Source organism: Erithacus rubecula (genome assembly GCF_903797595.1).
Source record: "Erithacus rubecula genome assembly, chromosome: 16".
NCBI lineage: Eukaryota > Metazoa > Chordata > Aves > Passeriformes > Muscicapidae > Erithacus > Erithacus rubecula.
The window spans coordinates 16,146,672-16,156,593 of record NC_136668.1 but is presented as its reverse complement, the minus strand read 5'-3'; the positions used below and the strand labels follow the sequence as shown (position 1 = coordinate 16,156,593).

The window sequence follows — 9,922 nt, the reverse complement described above, 5'->3', positions numbered from 1 at the left end:
TAATCCTACCGAACTTCTGCTGATTTATTTTTTGGCAGCAAAGCTCTTGCTTGTGGTGATGCCACAGCAGCTAAAAATTCCACTAAATTTTGCCCTGCTCACACTTTTTTTTTTTTTTTTTTTTGGGTGGCCGAGATGCTGCCAACACCCTCTGGCCCAAACCTGTGCGAATGGGTGTGAGAGAAGTCGGGGTTAATTAACAGCTCGTTAACATTTCCTGCTCTCCAGGGTAAAAAGGTCGGTACCTCGAGCAGCCTCGCAGACAGCGCAGAATTCCCAGCCCATCCCTGCCAAACCGCAGCTGCCATTCCTGTGGGATTTAGGCAAACGAGCCTTTCCCTTTTCCTTGCCCTCAAACAAGAGCGAGAGGTTTGGCTGATAGAAAATAAATAAATAAATTTGGCTGATACAAATAATAAACACGGGACTAAGGAGTGTCCCCGGGGCAGCTGCTGCTGTGGCACTGCCTGTCCCCCCTCCCCAGAATCTCCTAAAAATCCTCTTCATCTTGTCAAAATGGGATTTCTCCCAACATCTGGATTTCTGCCTTCCCAAAATCTGGCATGAAGAGCAGCGCTGGGGGAGAGGAAGGAGAGGGGGGCAGGAGGGAAAGGGGGGGACACAGCTGGCAGCTGTGGGGATGTGAAATTGCTCTGGCGATAAGTGATAACCATTACACCGAGGTTGTGTAAACACCTGAATTATCCTCAAATGGAGCTCCCAAAGTTCCTCCAGCGAGGCTCGGGGAGCTCCTCTGCTCCCACCCAGCCCAGAATTTTGTGTTCTCACTCTTGCAGAGCAGCCAGCAGCTCCTGGAGCCAAACCTCCCTTTGGGAGCCTTGCTGGGGGCTGGGGTCTGGGCTGGGGTCTGTGCACATTTCTGTGCCAGCATCCCAGAATCCCAGACTGGTTTGGGCTGGAAGGGAGCCTAAAACATCCCATCCCAGCCCTGCCCTGGCAGGTTCACCTTTCACCATCCCAGGCTGCTCCAACCCATCAAACCTGGCACTGCCAGAGATCAGGGGCAGCCACAGCTGCTCTGAGCACCCCGTGCCAGGCCCTCCATTTCTTCCTAATATTTAATTTAATTACTTCTCTTCCACCAGCTCAGTGCCAAAAGCTTCACTCTGAGGATGCAATTCTGCATTTTCTCCGTGTTTTCCTTTTTTGGGAAGGCTGGGGCTGCACCCCATGGGCTGATTTTTAAGGGGCAACATCTCAAACTCAGAGCCTGCCTGAGAAAAACACAGCAGGTGGGAAGGGGTCACCATGGCAAGGAGCTGCTCCCAATCCCTGCATCATTTCCAGCCCAAGCTGGAGCTGTAAAAATCACCCCCAGCAGCCAGAGCTGCTTCACATCAGCATTAGTTAGTTATCACATATTTATAAAAAAAACCCGATTTTTAAAATATTATTAACGTTCAGTGACTACCCAGGAGACAGGGATTGATTTCCTGCTCATTAGACAATCTACAATAATAATAATAATTATTATTATTATTAGGTATCATTGGATTGAATTTCACAAACAAAACCTGATGAACCCCAAAGGGATGAAAACGAGCTACCTGTAACTTAATTTACGTGGAAGAGTTTTATTATTTTATTACAAATAATAAAATAATAAAAAAATGGATTATAATCCAAGCCTGGAACATTCCAGGAGAGTTTTGGCCACATCTCTCCCCCTCCAAAAAACGGGTTTGGTTAAAGAATTTTGAGGATTTTTACTTCCCAATTTCAGTGTTTTTTACCTCATCCCCTCCCAAATCGTTTCCCACTCGGTGGCCCTTTCACTCCTTATGCAGTCACAGCCTCATCACGCCTCATTAGTTAATTAGAGGGCAGAGGAGCAGCCCCGCTGAAGGTGTGAAAATGTTTTAGCAGCGCCAGAGGTGGCAGCCACAGCTTGTCCCTGTCACTGGGGATGAGCAGGGACCAGAGGTGGCTGCTGGGGACATTCCAGGACAGCTCCAGTGGGAAAAAACACTCAGAGAGCACCTCAGTGCAATGAGAAAATCAAACTAAATTAAGGTGGTGTTAACTAAAATAAAATAAAATTTAAAAAGAGTATATCTGGGGAAGGAGAGAAAAGAGAAAATTCACATTTTTGCTTCCAGCAGGTTGAAGGGAACATCCCCAGAGCCCCCAGGGCAGCATTCCCGGGGGATTCCCAGCAAATCTGATTTTGCCTCTGCCCAAAACAACTGGAAAAATGAAAGATTTTGCTGTGAGATTTCCTCTCCTCCTGCAGCCCCCAATAAAGAAAGGCAGGAGCGACTCCTCCGTGGCCAAGTGCACTCAGGGCTTCCCAGAATTTGCTTTTCCATGTTGATTTTTAAAACCCCTCTGCTGGTTATTTACTGCTGAGCTCTACATTTTCGGGAGTATATTGTACCTGACTCATTTTATGGCCTGCCTTGCCTTTTATCTTGCCTTGCTATTAATTTAACCCAGCAAATCTCTGTGTTTGTCAGCTCTGATTCCTGGGGTACTGCAGGACTTCGTTTGGAAATTGATTTGTGCTTCCTGATGCTCCAATAAAGCCATTTGGAATAAACACAGCTCTTCATTTCCCTGGCAGTACGTGGGGAACAGGCAGGAGCTGAGCACAAAAATAGACATTTATTTCACAAGTGGAGGGCAGCAGGGACAGGGCTGCCTCTAAATAAGGTGAGGATTGCAGGGCAAATGAACCTGGTTTTATCCAGCAGGACCTGCTGCCTGCAATATTCTGATTTTTTTTTGGTGTCTGCTGTGCCCAGGGAAGGAGTTCTGGGCTCTGCTGAGCTCTCCCAGCTTTGCTTGTCCTGGTTTTTCCCAGCTCTGGGTGTGCAACACACTGGGGAGGGGAGAGAGGCAGGGCTGATCAGGAATTTAGGGAAAACAAGGCAAAAATGGGAATGGGGTTGGTCCCTGACCTTTGGAGAGGTCACAGACCCCCTGCTGCTTCTCCCCACTGCATGAATTTCACTTTTCCATCCTCCTTCTCCCCATTCCCTTCTCACACCTGATTTCTCACCAGTCAGTGTGAGAATTGTATTTTTCAAATTTTTTAAATTCTTGCCAGCAACTTTCCCTCTGTGTTATCCTGCACAGTTCCTCCCTGCCCACGTTTTCCAGGGAAATTGGCAGCAGGTTGAGGTTTGGCCAGGTTGGAAGGAACTTTATCCATCCTTAACTTCCACCACCCTTCAAATGAAACAGGGAAATTTCATCGTGAAGCTGAACAGAGAAAGGAGCTCGAGTGGCTGCTTTACCAAAATGCTGCATTTTCCTCTGAAATTAATTAGCTGAACCCTGACAAAGCCCATTATTAAAAGAGCACCCTTGTCTTTTTAATCATCTGAGCTGTTTACAAAGCGTTCCCAGAGGCTGGAAATCAAACCCTCTCCTCTGGCTCTTTTATTCATTTCTATCCGGGGGAAATTCATGAAATAATTACCAGCACCCTTGAGCCAACGGCAATAGGCATCTCCAAAAGCCCTGTAATGAACAAGCACTGTCAAATGGCCAAAAAAAAAAAGGGAAAATAGGACAGCAAACAACAACTCGGAGCTGTGATTCACACCCAGCACTCGCCCACCGCTGCTCTTTGCAGGATGATTCAAGGATTGCATCACTCCAGCTCCCTGGGACTTTCCCTTTGGAGGTGGGAATAAAAGGATGGAGGCAGCTGGGCTGCTCTAAACCTGGAGTTCTGCCACTGTGGGGTGGGCAGAGGGGCCAGGTAAAGGAACTGAGGGTCTGAGCCTGGGAATGGAGAGTGCAGAGCGATGGGGAGAGCATCCTTTGGGATGGACCCAGAGGGATGGGAGAGCATCCTTTGGGATGGACACAGAGGGATGGGAGAGCATCCTTTGGGATGGACACAGAGGGATGGGAGAGCATCCTTTGGGATGGACACAGAGGGATGGGAGAGCATCCTTTGGGATGGACCCAGAGGGATGGGAGAGCATCCTTTGGGATGGATACAGAGGGATGGGGAGAGCATCCTTTGGGATGGACACAGAGGGATGGGAGAGCATCCTTTGGGATGGACACAGAGGGATGGGAGAGCATCCTTTGGGATGGACCCAGAGGGATGGGAGAGCATCCTTTGGGATGGACACAGAGGGATGGGAGAGCATCCTTTGGGATGGACACAGAGGGATGGGAGAGCATCCTTTGGGATGGATCCAGAGGGATGGGAGAGCATCCTTTGGGATGGACCCAGAGGGATGGAAGAGCATCCTTTGGGATGGACACAGAGGGATGGGAGAGCATCCTTTGGGATGGACACAGAGGGATGGGAGAGCATCCTTTGGGATGGACCCAGAGGGATGGGAGAGCATCCTTTGGGATGGATACAGAGGGATGGGGAGAGCATCCTTTGGGATGGATACAGAGGGATGGGAGAGCATCCTTTGGGATGGACACAGAGGGATGCGAGAGCATCCTTTGGGATGGACACAGAGGGATGGGAGAGCATCCTTTGGGATGGACCCAGAGGGATGGGAGAGCATCCTTTAGGATGGATCCAGAGGGATGGGGAGAGCATCCTTTGGGCATGGAGATGTTCCTGCTCTCCAACCTCTGTGCCTGAGAGAAGCTGGACAAAAAAAAAAGTGACCCGGAGATCCAGAGTTGCTTCTGGTTGGGCTCAAAGACATGAAATCCATTTTGGGATCTCTCTCAGTGGTGTCACTCTGCTGCCAGCATTTTAAGGGCACCTGTCAGGGATATTTTGGGAAACAGAGGCTCCTGCCTGGTGCCCCTGTGCACAGAATTCTGTGCCAAATGAGCTCAGGGAGCAGCTCAGGGAAAGTTGTGGTTTAGTGGGAAGAGGTGAGAAAGTGGCTTCTGAGCCCCCTGGCACACACAGAGCCTGGGCTGGGCTTTGGGTTCTTCTGTGCCACCCCCACCTGCAGGTTTTGGCTCTGGTGGGGTCACCTCGACCTTTGCCCCCTCCCAGGGACAGGGAGAGGCTTTTTCCAGGGGTCTGGGCAGGGGAATGAGCTCAACATCTGCACGTGGAGCCTTCTCCTGCCACCCTGAACAGCTCCTGCCACCCTGGGGGCTCTTAGTGCTGGGCAAATCTTCTGAGCCTGGAGGTTCAAGGTGGGTTTTGATGTCAAACCCACGGGGAGGCTGAAAACCCTAAACCTGCATTGGCTGGGGGTCCAGCCTGGCCCTGCCCCACTGCCCCACCCACAAAAGCTGGTTTTGGGATGATCTCATTTTTCATCTCCTTAATTAGGTCACAATTCCCCTGATTTCTGAGTGGCAGGACCTAAAGTGACCACAGGCCAAAGCTGGGCTTTGGCTCCATGAGAGCAAAGATTTGTTTGGATCATGCTTTGCTTGATCCAGAAAAAAAAGGAAAAAACACCTACCAGAGGGACAGAGAGTGTTTTAAACCAGAAACTACAACAAAAAAAAACAACAAAAAAAAACAAAAAACAAACAAACAAAAAAAAAAAAAACTGCAGGAGGATCCTCTCAGCTGAAGGATCCTGCTGTGATTTAGGTGTGGAATGAGCTCCTGGGGAAGGGATGTGGGTGTGCAGCTGCTCACAGGATGAGCAAATCTGGCAGCCAGGAACACATTTGCAAGATTATGTTGCAATTAATGTGATTTAATGTCAGAGCCTCTTTATTGTTCTTATTCCACTCTCTCCTTACAAGATTTCATCAGAATAAAACTTTCTCTTTAGGAATCACTGAATTATGGGATGGTTTGGGTTGGAAGGGAATTAAAAAATAATCTCATTCCATGGGCAGGGACACTTTTTAGTATCCCAGGTTGTTCCAAGCCCTGTCCAGCCTGGCCTTGGACACTCAGGGATTCCCTGGCATGGGAGGAATGACCACTCCCATTAATTTAATTTATTTATGGGAGGCTTGAAAGAACTGTTATTCAGTCCCAAATGCAGCAAATGATCCTCTTGCTTATAAATTCTCTGCATCAGCGAAAGTATTTGATGTTGCTGGAGACTGCATTAATCACTAAAAAACAGGAATCCTTCTCCCACTGGGATTTATCCAGGGCAGGGAATGCAGACACAGCTCAGCTCTCTGCAAGGAAACTCACTCAGAACTGGGGATTTTCCAAGGTTTGGGTTCAAAAAAATGGGGAAAATAGGAATGGAGGGAAATGGGGAAAACAGGGATGGAGGAAAAAAGGGATGGAAGGAAATGGGGTAAACAGGGATGGAGGGAAATGGGAAAAAACAGGAAATGGAGGATAAAAAGGGATGGAGGGAAATGGGTAAAATAGGGATGGAGGGGAAAAGGGATGGAAGGAAATGGGGGAAACAGGGATAGAGGGAAATGGGGGAAATAGGGATGGAGGGAAATGGGAAAAAAACAAGAAATGGAGGATAAAAAGGGATGGAGGGAAATGGGTAAAACTGGAATATCTGTGTGGGTGAAGCTGCCCCAGGTGCAGGAGGGAGCAGGGGAAGGTTGGGGGCCAGGGGTGAGGGAGCCACAGAAACAAGGGAAGGATTTTTTCCCTAATATTTCCCTTCTTTATTATTCCCCTTTTATTTAACCTTCAATTTCCCAAGGATTCCAGCTTGGTTCTTCACTTCCCCAGCTGGGACAGAGTTTGTGGCTGAACAAATCCCAGCTCCCTCTTGGGCATTTGGGGCTCGTTAATCCTCCCTGCCCTCAAGCAGCTCCAAAAATAGCTCTGAGCTCCCTCCCAGGGCAGCCTCAACAACAGGTGATGCCCTGGACTCCCCTGGAATTTCTCCTGCTGTTGTCCTGCCAGGAGCACCTGGGATGCAGCAGGGTTTGGGGTGGAGGTGGCAGGATGGGAGAGGAGGAGGGATTTTGCCTCTCTCAACTGTCCTGGTAAAATCCTGGCAAAATCCTCACAAAATCCTCACAAAATCCTGGTAAAATCTTCATAAAATCCTGGCAAAATCCTCACAAAATCCTGGCAAAATCCTCATAAAATCCTGGCAAAATCCTCACAAAATCCTGGCAAAGGATCACATTTATCTAGCCCCAAAACCCAGGGCTGAGCCCAGAGCTTTGTAAATCCAGATAAAAAGGCTGGGAGCTGGAGAAAATGATAGAGGAGAATCCATCCTGTAGGAAAATTCATCCTGGAGGAAAATCCATCCTGTAGGAAAATTCATCCTGCAGGAAAATCCACCCTGGAGGAAAATCCACCCTGCAGGAAAATCCACCCTGGAGGAAAATCCATCCTGGAGGAAAATCCATCCTGGAGGCCTGCAAAGGTTGGGTAGGGCTCTGATCTGGGTGGGTGACACAGAAGGTGACTTTGGGAATGTCCCCAGACTGCAGGGATGATTTTTTAGTGGCACAGGGATCTGTGCAGGTTTTCAGGCTGTGATAAAATTCCCAAATTCTCCTGGCAGTGCTGCCCACAGCTCCTGCCAGGGCAGTGTGAAACTCCAGGGTGCTGCTGCCTGGAGCATCTTTATGGATTAGAGGTCTCTAGGATCTCCACTGGTTTTAATTGGGATGATTAATTGTCTCATTAATTCAGTTGGAAATGTGTCATTTTGATTCTTTCCTTGTTTGGGGACTGATTTTTTCCCCTGCCAAGCTGTCACTGCCACCCTGCCCTGGGTCACAGCAGGGATGGGGAGCAGGAATTAAGGAGCTGATGTGAGATTTGAATAAAAACCAGCCCAGGGGACAGCACAGAGCCACCAAGTGAACTCCAGATTCCTCTGCTGCCATCCTGTGAGACCCTTGGGATGCTCAGCAGCTCCTTCACCCTCCTTGGTTTGTTTGATGCCTTCTCCTCCTGCCCTGCTGCTCTGGTCCCACAGCCCATTCCCACCTGGAGTTATTCCCACCCAACCCCAGGGATCCCTGGAGAGGCTCTGGCACCTTCTCCAGTGCACTGAGGGTTTGATAATCCCCAGGTTATCCTGAGTGCACCCAGCCCCTCCCTCTGCAGCCACAGCCCTTCCCAAACTGCATTTCTGTGTTCCCATCTGTTGGAACCCTGAAATTTGGGAGTTTCGAGCTTTCTGTGCTTTCTGGCACTGACCCTCAGGAGAACACTGCTTTGGACTTGAAGCCTTGGAGAAGGATTCCAAAATTTGGGTGGTGAAGTTAAAATCACTGATGTGTACTTAGAATATATATCTGTGATTTCACATAGTGAAGGGTTTGGAATTTGGGGTTTAGGTTATAGTAATAGGTATGGGACAAGATGGAACTTCTTGGGAGTGGTCTTTTTCTCCTTCTTGTTCCTTCTTCTTAGTTTCAGCAGTTTTTGTTTGGATACAAAGTACCACAGTGCAGGTCACAAGTGTCTGGTCATTGGATCAAAAGTGGAAATAATACAGATGTCAGCTTTTTAGATAGTTAGGCTTTAAAAAACCTTGTAAGGTGCTAAATTCACCCAACATTTTCTCACTTTTATCTTGTTAGCCAGAAGTGCTGCAGCACTCACTGCACTATAGACAATAATTAATAAACAAACACCAAAATCCATCTCTCGTGCATTCAATCAACTCTGAGTCAGAAATAAAAAGAAGTCACCCCCTAACACCCACCAGCCAGGTGCAGCCCCTCCCTCTGGTGAGAAAGAAGAGTGGGAAGAGCAGGATTTTCCACAGTTTATTGTCAGGATTTGTTCAGTGACAAGGACAGAGCCGTGTCCCTCCCGTGGGGCTCCAGCTGCCCCTGCTCCCTGCAGCTCTCCTGCCATCCAGCCCAGGGCTGGGATTTCCAGGCAGGACAGACCTGTTCCCCATTCCCAACACATCCCAGTACATCTCCACTGGGAATACTGGAGCTTAGGCTGGGCTTTGCTGAGCTGGACCTTGGCTGGGCACTTGTCCCTACCAGGGATTGCTCCCCATGGGATCACAGAATCCCAGAATGGGATAGGAGGGACATTAAAGAGAGACATTAATTAAAAATTAAATTATCCATTTAATCCCCACCCCAGCCATGGCAGGACAGCTTCCAGTAGCCCAGGTTGCTCCAAGCCCCATCCAACCTGGCCTTGGACACTCCCAGGGATGGGGCAGCCACAGCTTCTCTGGGAAATCCATTCCAGAGCCTCACCACTGTCCCAGGGAAGGATTTCTTCCTGGTATTTTGGGATGTGAGCACTCAGCGCCAACACTGATCCATTTTGGGTCTGTTTGCCCCATCCCTGCACCCAAAGGAGGGAGGGAGCAGCTGCTGAGCACTGGAGCTGCTGCCCCAGGGATGGGTTTGGATCCCTGGCAGAACCAAGGACAGGGAGGTTCTTGGAAAAGGTGCAATTGTCAGGTGGCAGGACAAGATGAACAGCAGGTGCTTGAGGATAAATGGAATGAAATTTCCAGGAGAAAATACAGGTGGGAAACTCCCTGTGAAGCACAGAGCCACCTCCCAGTGGACAGCACAACAACCCCGGGGTCAGGGAGCTTCAAAACAGATCCAGCAGTGAATAAAATCCATGGGACCAGCCTGAAGGGGGGCAGGCAGGGGGGTTTGGGCAGCTCTGCAAGACAGGTCCTGCTTTGGGGCTGGAATCTGACTGGAGCAAGTTCAGCCCTTCCTCTCCCTGAACCTGCTCTTGCACATCAGGGATTGGGAGGAAGAAACTGCCACAACCCCACGAGTGTCCCCAACCTGCAAAGAATCCCAAGGACAGAGCAAGGGGCTGGAGCCAGCCAGGAATCTTTGGAGGAGCAGTTTTTTGTTGGGAAATATCCTTCAGACAAAGCTTTGGGGGGGGTTCTTCAGAGGGAAGGGAGGAATCAGGTTCTCCTTGGGCTGTGCCAAGGGATCTCAGGGTATCCTGAAAGCTGTGGGAGAGCAGCAGGGCACCTGAGAGCCCCCAGGTGACTTCTCTCATGCTCCTGTACAAAGACAATCAGGGCAGAGGGGCACTGCTGAGCTCCTGCACTCTGCCCTTCCCTCAAAGCTCTGCTTGCTCTCAGTCCCTGAAGGA

At 49.4% G+C, this 9,922-nt stretch overlaps 1 protein-coding gene and 1 long non-coding RNA gene across 2 annotated transcripts in view; one reads left to right on the top strand and one right to left on the bottom strand.

Annotated features, from left to right (window-relative positions):
- AFAP1L1 (actin filament associated protein 1 like 1) overlaps window positions 1-9,922 on the bottom strand; it is a 115,999-nt gene that overhangs the window by 88,935 nt on the left and 17,142 nt on the right. The gene's annotated exons all lie outside the window — the stretch shown is intronic.
- Window positions 1-9,922, top strand: part of LOC306808967 — a 129,031-nt gene that overhangs the window by 102,144 nt on the left and 16,965 nt on the right. The gene's annotated exons all lie outside the window — the stretch shown is intronic.